At 36.3% G+C, this 12,709-nt stretch overlaps 1 pseudogene; it reads left to right on the forward strand.

Annotated features, from left to right (window-relative positions):
• The first annotated feature begins 824 nt into the window (after positions 1-824).
• On the forward strand, positions 825-988 carry LOC122218728 (annotated as a pseudogene).
• Positions 989-12,709: the final 11,721 nt, after the last annotated feature.

Raw genomic sequence — 12,709 nt, forward strand, 5'->3', positions numbered from 1 at the left:
CAGTGAATTAAATGCAGCATATAACATTCCATCAACTTCCCAATAGATGTGATCTTTTACCTCTGAGCAATCTATCTATAACATAGACTCCAACATGTAAAATAAAAGTTCTTCATGAAAGAACCTCCAGGTCTTACTTGAAACACTTTCCAATTTGTCCTGTGATTTTACCTAACTATCTAATAAATTCCTTCTTCCTAAATGGGAATTTCCATGGCCACCTTTGGTCATTATTTTCACATCTGAACTGCACTCAATAATATTCTTTAAAAATCAGTCCCTTCTTTGTTCTATTTCATGCCCTCTTGCTTTTGAACTATTATATCCTTGAAGAGTTTCCTTTTATATACCTTTTCTATCTTCCAAACTTTATCTGCATTCGTCATGTTCACCTTTCATTTCCCTCTCAAGAATGAGCACTGACCTCATTTTTTTAGTCTCAACAAGGATCTGTGACCTAAAGATCTTTTATCATCGTGGCTGTCTTTATTGATGCTTCATTATCATTCCTCTCATATAAGGTTCAGAATCATGCACAAAGCTCCAAGTGGGGTGGATTCCCAGTTCTTTGAAATGCTTTTATAATGATGCGAACCTGTGTTCCATTAGCCTTCCTGATTATTAAAAGGCTCCTGCTCTCATTTTGTTTCTTCTCACCTATAAATCTTGTTACTAATACAAATACACCCTTTAAAAATGTTATATATATATATATATATATATATATATATATATATATATATATATATATATTTGGAAGCCTTGGCCTAATTCTTTTCTCCATTTTTCTAAAATTTCCAATGTGGTTTCTAATATGACAGACAAGCTCTGTTTAGTGACAGTATCATAGCCAATGAGGTTTATCCAAGGCACAATTACTGCTAATTGAAAACTTCTCTGATATGACATACAACAAGCACAATGACAAACATTTTCTTTAGTACAAAAATCAATACAGTAGTTACGTTTTGCTAATTAAATCAATTTACATAAATGTTCTATCTCACCAAAATACCACTTAATGATTTTCTACATGGTATCTGTCACAAAAGGAAAGGAAGCTGGGCAAAATAAGATGAATGGAAAGAGTAGTATAGAATTATTCCTACTCCTGGAAGAGGGACCCAAGAACCTATATTATTGATTGTGTACTAGTTGAGTCAGCTCTATATGAAGAACATATTTTGTGGCTTTTTTTTACATTATTTGAAAGTATTCACCAAGCACACAAAAATACAAAACTTGCAACTAAACAATAACCTAAAAATTCAGAGAACTTATACTTTTTTATCAGCTTTGGTTTCTGAGACTTTGACCTCATTTTGGTTTTGCTTTTATTTTACAATTCTGAAAATCAGGTAGTGAAAAAGTTCCCAAGCACAAATTGTTCAAGGTCACATACAAGTTGATTATGCAACCAGAATTAGAAGTCATGGCCATCATGTTCACACTGCAGATAATCTTTTGCCTTATTACCTTAGAACACTCCACAGTTTTGCTTTCCCTGTTTCACATTCCAGGAAAAATGACAATTAGTGAACTCTGAGATGTGCCATCTTCTTTTTCCTTCTTCACCAATTTCCCTGAAACTAACATGCTCAAACTTAATCTATCACATCCACATCTTATCTGCAGTGTCCAGAACAGAGGAAAAGAAATCCTTAGGCACTGTCCCAGAAAACAGAAATAGGCCACCAGTTTATGTAAAATAGGAGCAAATCAACAAATGGTCAAAACAATTCATCTTCCTACTTGCTTTCATACACACACACACACACACACACACACACACACACATATATATATGAAGTATATATATATATATACTTCTCACAAACTGTTTATCTAAGAAAGTTCCTACAGAGAGATACCTCTGTTCAGCATAACCCACATCTGACATTCTGGGGAACTTTCTGCTAGATTGGAAAGAATTGGAAGCAGGAGGGCATGTCTTATTCATATTTTTTACCTCTGCATGTAGCAAAATACTTACCACATAATCGGGACTCAAAAATGTTGAATCTGGGGTGCCTGGGTGGCTCAGTCAGTTAAGCATCCAACTCTTGGTTTCAGCTCAGGTCATGATCTCATGGTTTGTGAGTCCCACATCACGCTCTGTGCTGACAGTGTGAAGCCTGGTTGGGATTCTCTCTCTCACTCTCTCTCTCTCTGCCCCTCCCACATGTCCTCTCTCTCTCTCTCTCTCTCAAAATAAATAAATGAACTTATAAAAATAATAATTAAAAACGCTTAAATAAAAAATGTTGAATAAATAAAATACAATGTGAGCATGCTACAGTCCACTTCTAGATCATACTTGCATTTGAGATCTCACTGCCAAATTATTATAAATTATACCAAATATAGGTAATGAAATAACTTTAGATGATTTCTCATTTCTCTCCTCAGTTTACTATCATGTTTTATCATTAAGGTTTTGATCACCTGGGAGACAGTGAATGCCAGAGAAACATGAACTAAATTATGCAGTCCTGTGGTTAAAAGTGCTGACTCTGGAGCCAGGTTGTCTGGATTCAAATTCCTGCTCTACCACATACCAGCTGTTGATGGTACACAACTTAATTAATGATTCCATGTCTCAGTTAATCCATCTGTTATAACACCACCTACTTGATCAAGTCGTATAAGTATTAAATGAGCTAATATTTGTAAACCTCTTAAAATAGTGTCTGGCACATAGTAAGGATTATATAAGTGTTTTTAAAAAAGTGGTCTTCTGAGATACTACCATCATTTAGTCAACTAAGAAGAATTTATTATTTGTTATAGGAAAAAAATGGCAGGCTAAATCTCTATGAAAATATTCCATGCTAGATGTAATATTTTAATTGGTAGAGCCTATCAAGAACTGAGAATAATTGATTGCATGATGATGGGTATAAGTCATGAAACTAAACTTGTCTTCTCTACCCACCTCTCCCTGTTTATACTCACACAAAAATTTTAGAGTAACATTTCCTCCTAAAATCTGGAAATGTGCTTTAAAGCACATTGTTTCTCCTTGCCAAATGGAGGAGGCTTTGGCCTCTGGCAATACAAAGAACAAGATATCCTGAAAAATCCTTTCAGACAAAACACCGATGTGAGCTGACTTGCAATAAAGATTCTTTTAAGTAAATAGCTAAAAATACAAAAAGTGAAAGAAGTCCTCAGAGGCCACAGAATGAAGAAAAAGCAAGAATCAGTGTGATAAATTGGTACTCAAATGACTCCTGTCCTAAAGGCATGTCCTGACTCCTGGAACCTAGAGCCTTCCATCTTAAGGCTACACTGGATGGATTAGACAGAAACTTGCCAGAAGATAGCAACACTTATTATAAAGCTAGAGCAAGTATGACTGTTTAGTAATGCTTCAGGGATAGAAAAACAGATCAATGGAACAAAAAAGAGTGTCCAGAAATAACACATGCATACATGAATATGTAACACATGACAGGAATGAATACAAACTAGGGGAAAGGAGGTGTTATTACAAATTGTAAATAAACGATCTAGGGTAATGGGGTATCTTCATTGTGTGTGTGTGTGTGTGTGTGTGTGTGTGTGTGTGTGTGTGTTAACAACAGTTCTTTTTAGATTAATATCTAAATTCAAGTTAGTTAACATACACTGTAATACTGGTTTCAGGAGAAGGACCCAGTGACTCATCATTTACATATAACACCCAGTGCTCATCCCAACAAGTGCATTCCTTAATTCCATCACCCATTTAGGTCATCCTTCTACCCACCTCCCCTCCAGCAACCCCGGTTTATTCTCTTTATTTAAGAGTCTCTTATGGTTTGCCTCCCTCTCTGTTTTTATCTTATTTTTCCTTCCCTTCTCCTATGTCTCCTGCCACAGAATAATGTCATTTCAGTGTAAATTAAAGACCTATGAGAAGAGCAAACCATAAAGCTTTCAGAAGATCATACAGGAAAATACCGTCAAGATTTCAGGAGAGGGAGAGATATTTGATATATAAAGATTACTGATACAAAGAAAAATGATAAATTTAATTACATTAAAGTTAACTTTTCATCAAAAAACACCTTAGAAAGAGAAGGAGTGAGCAATAAAATAGAAAAAGACATTTGTGACACGTATAATTGACATAGGACCGGTGCAGAGAAGACATAGACAACTGCTACCATTTGCACACCTCCAAGACTGCCAAAAATAATAGAAGTCAAACAGTATCAAGTATTGGTGAGGATGGAAAGCAAAGAAAATTCTCATGTATTGCTGATAGGAGTATAAATAGTAAAGCCATGTTAGAAAACAGTTTGGTATTAGCTAGGAAAGTGATGATGCACATAGTGTGAGTAAAGGAAAATTGGAATCTTAAAAATCTTTTTGTATTCAAAAGAAGGTATAAAAGGGGGGAAATCATACAAAAAGGACAGAATAAAAACTGTAAAATAAGGAGGAATTAAATCCAAATATGTCATAAATTACACTATGTATAAAATTCAAATTTAAATGTTCAAATTTACCAATAAAGAAATACTATTCTGTTGGATTTATAGAAAGTGTTCCATTGTATGCTATTTACTAGACACATCTACATGATTAATAGAAAGCTACAAAGTTTTTATTAATAAAAAACATGCCCCAGGTAAAGATCACTCAAAGGAAATCTGGTATAGCTATATTAATAACAGACAAAAATAGATGTGAAGGCAAAAAGAATGATCAGGATTCACTATAATGACAAAATCTTTTATTTAAAAGGACCATCTATTATTTCCAAATATGTATCCTCCTAAGAACACAATTCTTTATGGCAGACAAGCCAGCTATTCACCAATCATGGGAATGAAGTTGGATTATATCTCCCAGTTTCCCCTTTGTTAAGTAAGGCCATTTGCCTAGATCTCATCAGTGGAATATGAGCACTCCATTTCATGCCGTGTGTGTGTGTGTGTGTGTGTGTGTGTGTGATCATTTATGTAGTAATTCACATTTATTCAATGATGACTTTGATTATTTAGAGATCCTTAGATATTAAGACAAAGTCCTAATTCTCAAGGAATTTCAAGATTCTGATGACACACATATAGAAAAAGCATGTATATGCAGTAATAATTGCTATAACATATTGGAAATATGTACAAAGTACCACCAGAACCAAAAGAAAGGAGTGTTCAGTTTACTGGGGAAGTCAGACATTGCGTCACATCACAGAGGAATCGACAATGAGCTGATTAATGAAAGCAGATAAAATGAAGAGATGCAACACAAAGGCATGAGGGTCTATGGCTCGTTTAGAGAAAAGCAAGCAATTCGATAAGACCAAAACACATGACCCATGTGGAGAAATGATCCAACCTAGGACCATGGCAAACAGTACAGAGAGGAGAATATTCCAGTGGTACTAAAGAAATACATAGAAATGAATGACTTACTGAGAAGTAGGAAGAAGGGGGCATGCAGGATCACGCACAGGTGGACTGCAGTGGCATTACCTGAAAAGGAGATCAGAAAAGCAGGTTATGAAGCAGTTGTGTTTGAATCTGAGAAGAATGCTTCAACTGAAGGTCATTTGTGTGTACCCGGGACAGTGGGCTCATATAAATTCGCCTGGAGATTATTTAAAGTAAAATATGAGAGCATGAAGGATGGTATAGTTTTACCCCCAGATGCTTAGCAACCTGATGCTAAGTACCAGGAGAATCTGAGAGTCTAAGTGAGAAGGTGACCAACATTCTAATTATTTGTAAAATTTCTCCTCAGAAAACTAGTGGGCAGTCTGGAGTGGTGAAGCATTTCTAAATCTTTGCTACCAGAGTCTCTGGAGACATGTTAATCTCTTCTCATAGAACAATCTGGGCCAGGGAAAAAGAAATAAGAAAATGCATTTTCTAATTTAATTTTTATTTAAGACCCAGTATAGCAGAACTGTCTATTATATGTAGAATATTGATTGTGCTTGGGCTCAATCCTTTGTGGAATCTTCCAAATCAAGCCAGGGAGATGTCCTTGCCAAGTTCACCCCCACTTCAGTCCCTCTTATGGCCCATGATATTCTCCTCAGGGTAAAGTGCCAGAACCGTTTTGCATGGAAAGGAAAACAAAACTAAGCTATGAAGGAGCTCAAACAGCTCTGCCACCCAAGTGAGCTGAGGCAGGCCTCAGTTTAACTTTTAACGGTTCTGATGTCAGAAGAGGAAACTGAAGGAAGCCCCCTGACGGCTTCTGGGAGCAGTGAACAACCAGATGAAGGGACCTGCTAAACCCCATGAGCTGCCTGCCTTCTCACTGTCTTTGGAGGTGATCGGTAAGTGTCCCTCAGATTCCAACTGCAGCTTTTATGTTATCAGCTTTCAGACTTTATTTGAACATTTCTTTTTTTGGACTGGGTCCAGAAACTGGACTGAGTCAGATTGGGTCTGACTTGGAAAGAAGATTGGGTCTGGGGTTAGACTAGGTCTGACTTAAGCTGGAGTGGGTCTAGTGTTGGGCCTCAGGTGAATAAAAACAAAAGTTTAAGGCTGAATAAGCAGGTTAATCTTACCAAAGATATAATAATCTTGAATTACAGGGACCACAGTAGAGAAATTTTAACCTAGATAAGCTTATCCATTTATAAGATGACCTAGAGAAAAAGCAGTCTCAGCCAAGCACTCACCATAAAAGGTAGAGGGGAAATTACTTTTCCTCCTCTATAGTTTCTGTTGACCAGAATGAGACCTGCTGGGGCACCTCACTTGCTCTAGATCCTGCAGACAGGATCCTGGGAAAACTGGCAGAAGCCAGAAAGGGGTGAGAATTCTTACCCAAGTTAGCTCTCCTAGATCTCTGTCTGTAGTGCCTCGTTGAGAGAGGAAAGTAAAAAATTTTACATTGTTCCTTTCCAAATTCACACTGACAGGCAGAAAAAAACATTAATAAGAATTTGATCTGGGGCGCCTGGGTGGCTCAGTCGGTTAAGCGCCCGACTTCAGCTCAGGTCACGATCTCGCGGTCCGTGAGTTCGAGCCCGCGTCGGGTTCTGGGCTGATGGCTCAGAGCCTGGAGCCTGCTTCCGATTCTGTGTCTCCCTCTCTCTGCCCCTCCTCCGTTCATGCTCTGTCTCTCTCTGTCTCAAAAATAAATAAAACATTAAAAAAAATTAAAAAAAAAAAAGAATTTGATCTTTGAATTGTGACTTGTGAACTTGTTTTCAGGTACCCATTGGTTGTTGATCCTTACTCTCCCAGGGACAGCCATTACCTTCTTGTTTGTCTCATTTTGTGTCCTAAGAACTTGGCTTGACAGCCGTCAGGTTGGGGTCCCAAAATAAGGACAAACAGAAATGCAGGTTGTACCTGATTTGGCTGGACAGAAATGTGGGTTGTACTTCATTTGCAGCTAGTGTCCTACCACCATTGCCAGCTCTCAGGTCAATTGTCTAAGTTTGTCTTTCTTTGGTTATCTTTGGGAGTGGCTCTGGTTCTTAGGAGGACAATGTCTTTTGCACCCTCTTTGGGGATGCCTCTTGAGTCCAAGGGGTTGTTCAGAGCTGCAAGGAATATTTACTGTTGTTAGCTGTAGCCTGACAAGATATTTGAAAACAATATTTGTGTTTTTAAGTAACTCTTATGGTGAGAAGCTGGCCAAATTGGAAGCTGACATTCAGAGATTGATAGGAATTTATTTTAGACCTTCTCCTCTAAGCTAAAATGAAACTATGTACCCAGAAGGAAACATTCTGAAATCTTTGTGGAATGATTTGCTAAAACATTCCAAGACACACAACTCAAAATCTAGAATATAAGGAACTTTTTATTTACATCTTAGTTGAAGATCTTCTCCATAATATAAAGAAACATATTGAGGATAATATAGTTGGATGGGGTGGGTCAGCCTCTTGATATCCTTCAGTTTGCAGTCCAGTCCTCTGAGGAACCAAAAACAACTGTACTTGTCTTACAAATCTAGTCTTTATAGGAACAGAAATGTGACTCTAGAAACAACTCAAAGCCCACCTATCCTATTTACCAATCCCAAACCTCCCCTACTCATCTCAAAAGGCCCAAAGATATTGTAAAAAAAAAAAAAGACTTAGGGAACAGAATTTATCTTGGGGGAACTTGCATTCTTTCTCTATGCTTTTTGAGATGCAAGTATTCTACTTGGTTTTCTCTAGGAACCAAGGTAATTCTTATCAGAAGGAGAAAAAAGAAAAAAGAAAAGGAAAAGTTATTTTGATTACTATCTTGCACAAATATTAGTAAAAATCTTTAGCCATCTGTCATCTGAGAGGGTAACTTTAATTTATTCCATCTGCCAGAAGCACAATTTGGGTCCAACTGTTCTTTTACAGACAAAAATATTACATTGTTGGAGATGTCTCATGGCTAAAATTTTAAAATAAAAGCTATAAGGTATCTGTTTGCATTTGCCTATATGTTTATGTATGTCTATGTGTACATGTTATAAACATGTGATATTTTTTCTACCTCCAGATGGCATTGTCCACATTAATTTGTAAAGACCTCTGTTGACTTGTCTTAAATACAAACAAGTATTTATATAAATCAAGTATATTCTCAGAAATACAGTAATTAACCCAAATAGTTTCCAACTCCATTTGATTGAGGATAATTTTCAGTAAAAAAAATTTTTAAGGAGAGTTTACCTTTTTTAGTTTAATTTTGAAAAAACATGCTATCAGCATTAAATATAAATTTATTCTACCTAGATTTACTAAAAATCAAATAAGCCTGTTATCTCTGTTGCAGACTTTGTTAACAAAAGAGATAATTAAGATAATGGTTAGTTATTTAATGTCTCATAAAATTTTCATGACTAATCGAAACACAATTGTTAAGAACAGGTGAATTAAATAGATGTAATTAAGATAAAAGTTTATAAATGAACTTTCCAATAAGAATTATGCTTTATGGTATATCTACTCAAAAACAGTTTCCATAATCTTTTCAGTAACTTGAAACTTTAAAGTTATACTGAGAAAATTTAGATGATGGATAGTCATTGAATATCTAGTTCATTTCCAAATAAGATGAAATACTGAAACATTAATTATTAAACACAGATTTATCTACTTTTGGCTTCTTATTACAAAAGAGCTAAAGATACTTGGGTCAATCAGTTAACATGCCTTGTGCTATTTTGAAAAATTTACTATGAGGAAGAAGTCTAGAAATTATGAAATGTATTTATAAATTTGCCAATCCAGAAAATCCCAGTGCAACTGACAATCCACAATTGCTCACTTCTTAGTTTTCACTAGGAATAAAGGATTTGAAGGGTAAGGAATTCTAATTAATATATGTAATTAAAACTACTTGAAAATAACAAAAGTGAAAGGAAAAAAATGTGTCTGAAAAGTAGGTAAGGAAAGTAAAATGAATTATTGTTCCAGTATGAGAAAAAAGAAGAAAAAAATACAATAAATCTGAATGCATATAAATAGTTGTAGAAGTTTTGTTGGGAAAAAAATTTTAGTGTAGTCAAGCTAGTCAAGATTAGAATGGATGTATTTAAGATTTTAAAATGAATTTTAATATCAAAAGCACACTGGTGCAAAATTAGAATTTGGTTTTCTCTCTGTTAGAAGGACAAAGTTTTCTGCTGATAAAGAAATAGCTGCCCAACAAAACTCCCAGATTCTCTGGCCAAAGTTGTTTATGATAATAGGATAGCCCTTAATTATCTTTCAGGTAAACAAGATGTCTGCGCTATGGCCAACAGCATTTGCTGCACTTAAATTAACATTTATGCGAAATTGAGACTCAGCTACATAAGATCACTGAACAAGTCAGTTGGCTTAAGGAAGGGACTTCCTCAAAAGTCTGATTGGATTGGGTCTGAGTGCTTTGGGTCATGGGGACCATGGCTGTAAAGTACACTCCATACATCAAGAATGATCCTGCTCATAATAATCATAGTAGTCTCCCTGGTGCACTGTAGTCTCTCAAAAGTTTTAAATGCATGTTCACAGCTGCTAACCACCAAGCAAATGACCTCTCTAAGAATAGAACATCATAAAAGGAACAAACAGAATGACCAACTTAAAGAATGTGAACCCAACATTGTGACCTGTAAATAACACACAGAGATTTAGCAAAACCTGCAAGAACTCCAGAGTGGTACCTGAGAATAGCACTAATGCCTTACATTTTCTATCAAATTTCTCAATTAGACTAAGGGTCTGATCAAAAGCAGGGAATTGTTAAAAAAACAAAAAAACAAAAAGCAAAACAAAAAACAAAAAAAAACAGGCCCATGATAGATTTGTTTATGCTAAGCTCCACATTACCATACTAAGATTTAACTTACCATTTTGGGTCTTCCAGAAATGGAATTTTAAAACAGTCAATCAGGAAATCACCTGATCAGGGTGCCCAGGGTGGCTCAGTCAGTTAAGCATCTGACTTCAGCTCAGGTCATGATCTCACCATTCATGAGCTCATGCCCCTCATCAAGTGTACTCCAGCCCTGCTTCCAGTGAGCTGGAGACTCACTTCAGATGAGCCCTGCTTCTCTCTCTCTCTCTCTCTCTCTCTCTCTCTCTCTCTCTCTCTCAATCTCTCTCTCTCTCTCTTTTCATTACTCTCTGTCTGCCCCTTGTAGGATTCTTTCTCTCTCTCTCTCTCTCTCTGTGCCCCTCACTCACTTGTGTGCGTTCTCTCTCTCTCTCTCTCTCTCTCTCTCTCTCTCTCTCTCTCTCTCTCGATTTCTCAAGGAAAAGAAAGAAAAAGAGGAAATCACCTGATTAGCACTAGTTATGTAATCTGCCTGATAGACCCTTGCCATCCCCTGAAGGAAAAGTAATCTTAGAATAATCAACCTGCTTTTTTGTCTAGTATAGCTTCCTCATTCCTGCTCTCTTCTGCCTACAAGTCTTTCAGTTTGTAGAGCTCCTAGGAGTTTCCTTCTATTGGCTAGATTGGATGCTGCCTGATTCAAATCAATTTTTGCTCAAATAAACGCTTAAAAATTTTAATATGCCTCAGTTTATCTTTTAACAGAAACACAGACACCACAACCATCAGCAGCAGTCTGGAGCTTTGAGTTTGTAGTGACTTCATTCTCCTATTTCTATCCACAGCTCTTTGTGGGAGGCACCTACTCCATGGCAAGGGGTGGTAATGGTATCCTCCTTGTCAATAGTCCCAAGGCGGTTCCCTGCCACTAGTTAATGTTCTCTCTACTTTCCCCATTGCATATGCCTTCTGTTTCCTACTCAGGTCTTGACCAGTAGAAATTGCACTTCATCTAAGAGAATGAAAACAAACCCGAACTAGTTCTCCATCCATGAAGAGGTATGGTTTGTTTTTTGATTAGCCAATATATAGAAAGAACTCAAACTTCGGACTCCAAGAGGATGAGACATAGAATAGGCATGTTTTGATGAATGTACAAGTAAAATGAGTTTCCTAAGTGCCCACAGTGGTGAACATGGAGCAGCTGGGGATAGCAGGAAGAGCAGCAGCTGGGAAAAGGGACTTCCCAAAAGTAAATGCGAAAGTAGAGAACCATCTCTTTTGATTTCCACAGGATACCAAAGAGAGGAATTACTCTACCACTCGGCAGTTTTGCCTGGGGCTCACATTATTTATCCCTAATACCTCCCTAATTTTTTTTATTTTATTTACTTTTATTTTGAGATAGAAAGAGAGATGGGGGGAGGGGCAGAGAGAGAGGAAGAGAGAGAATCCCAAGCAGGCTTCACACTCAGTGTGGTGCTCAGTGGGGCTCAATCCCACCACCATGAGATCATGACCTGAGCCAAAATCAAAAGATAGACACTTAACCAACTGAGCCACCCAGGTGCCCCTAGCCCCTAATTTTTTAATTCAGTATCCATTGACTTCAACTAGCAAAAACTATTGCTCTTTTTAAACCTATTTTTCTTAAACTAAGAGCTTCATACCTTGTTTATTTTATTATATGTATTTCATTCAAATAAAATTCACATTCTCCTAGTGAGAGTTTCCCAGATTAATATGCCTACATATAAAAGTAAACTAAGATGCAGGTATAGATCAGCTATTACACTTTCTGATAACACTATTGTTTTTCAACTTGCATCTCATGCCACCTAGTGTTATAATTTGGTGTTACAACTTGACACTACCAACATTCATGATTTCAACTCTGAAAAAGATAACTTCAAATTTGGGGTTTCCTAATTAAATAATGAGTCTAAGGAAATTTCACACATTATACCATCTTGTAGTAAAGTCTTCCACAGAATGGTATTGGATGAAGGCCTGAGTTTTTTTAGAATTAAAGCTACTCAAAAATAAATACTAAAATAAAAACATTTGTCATATGATTCTACCTCCTTTCTTCACTTCCGGTAAGACCAAGAGCCATTTAAGTAAATTGAAATCAAATCTGTTTGAAAATTAGCATTGCAAAAGTATTTGACCTACTTCTATCGCAATTTTCTTATAATAGTGAAGAACTCTCCAAGTTTCCTGTCAACTGTCATCAGCCCTTTTTAATGTCATAAATTACAAAAAATGCTAAATCTAATTATTTAAGTCAGAGATATAGAATAAAAGCAAAATCCCACTTTTTAGTTTTCTATCTACAACAACAGTTTTTGAAATTCAACAAATATTTATTTTGTGCAAAGAACTGTTCTAGCTTTATGAATTAATGGGGAAAACAGAAAAAAAATCTCTGCTTTTATGTTATTAATTATATTCTCCAATACTCTTAGAATTATAGACTTGTATAGTTGGAAGAT

Source organism: Panthera leo, chromosome B1, assembly GCF_018350215.1.
Source record: "Panthera leo isolate Ple1 chromosome B1, P.leo_Ple1_pat1.1, whole genome shotgun sequence".
In the NCBI taxonomy this organism is placed as follows: Eukaryota; Metazoa; Chordata; class Mammalia; order Carnivora; family Felidae; genus Panthera; species Panthera leo.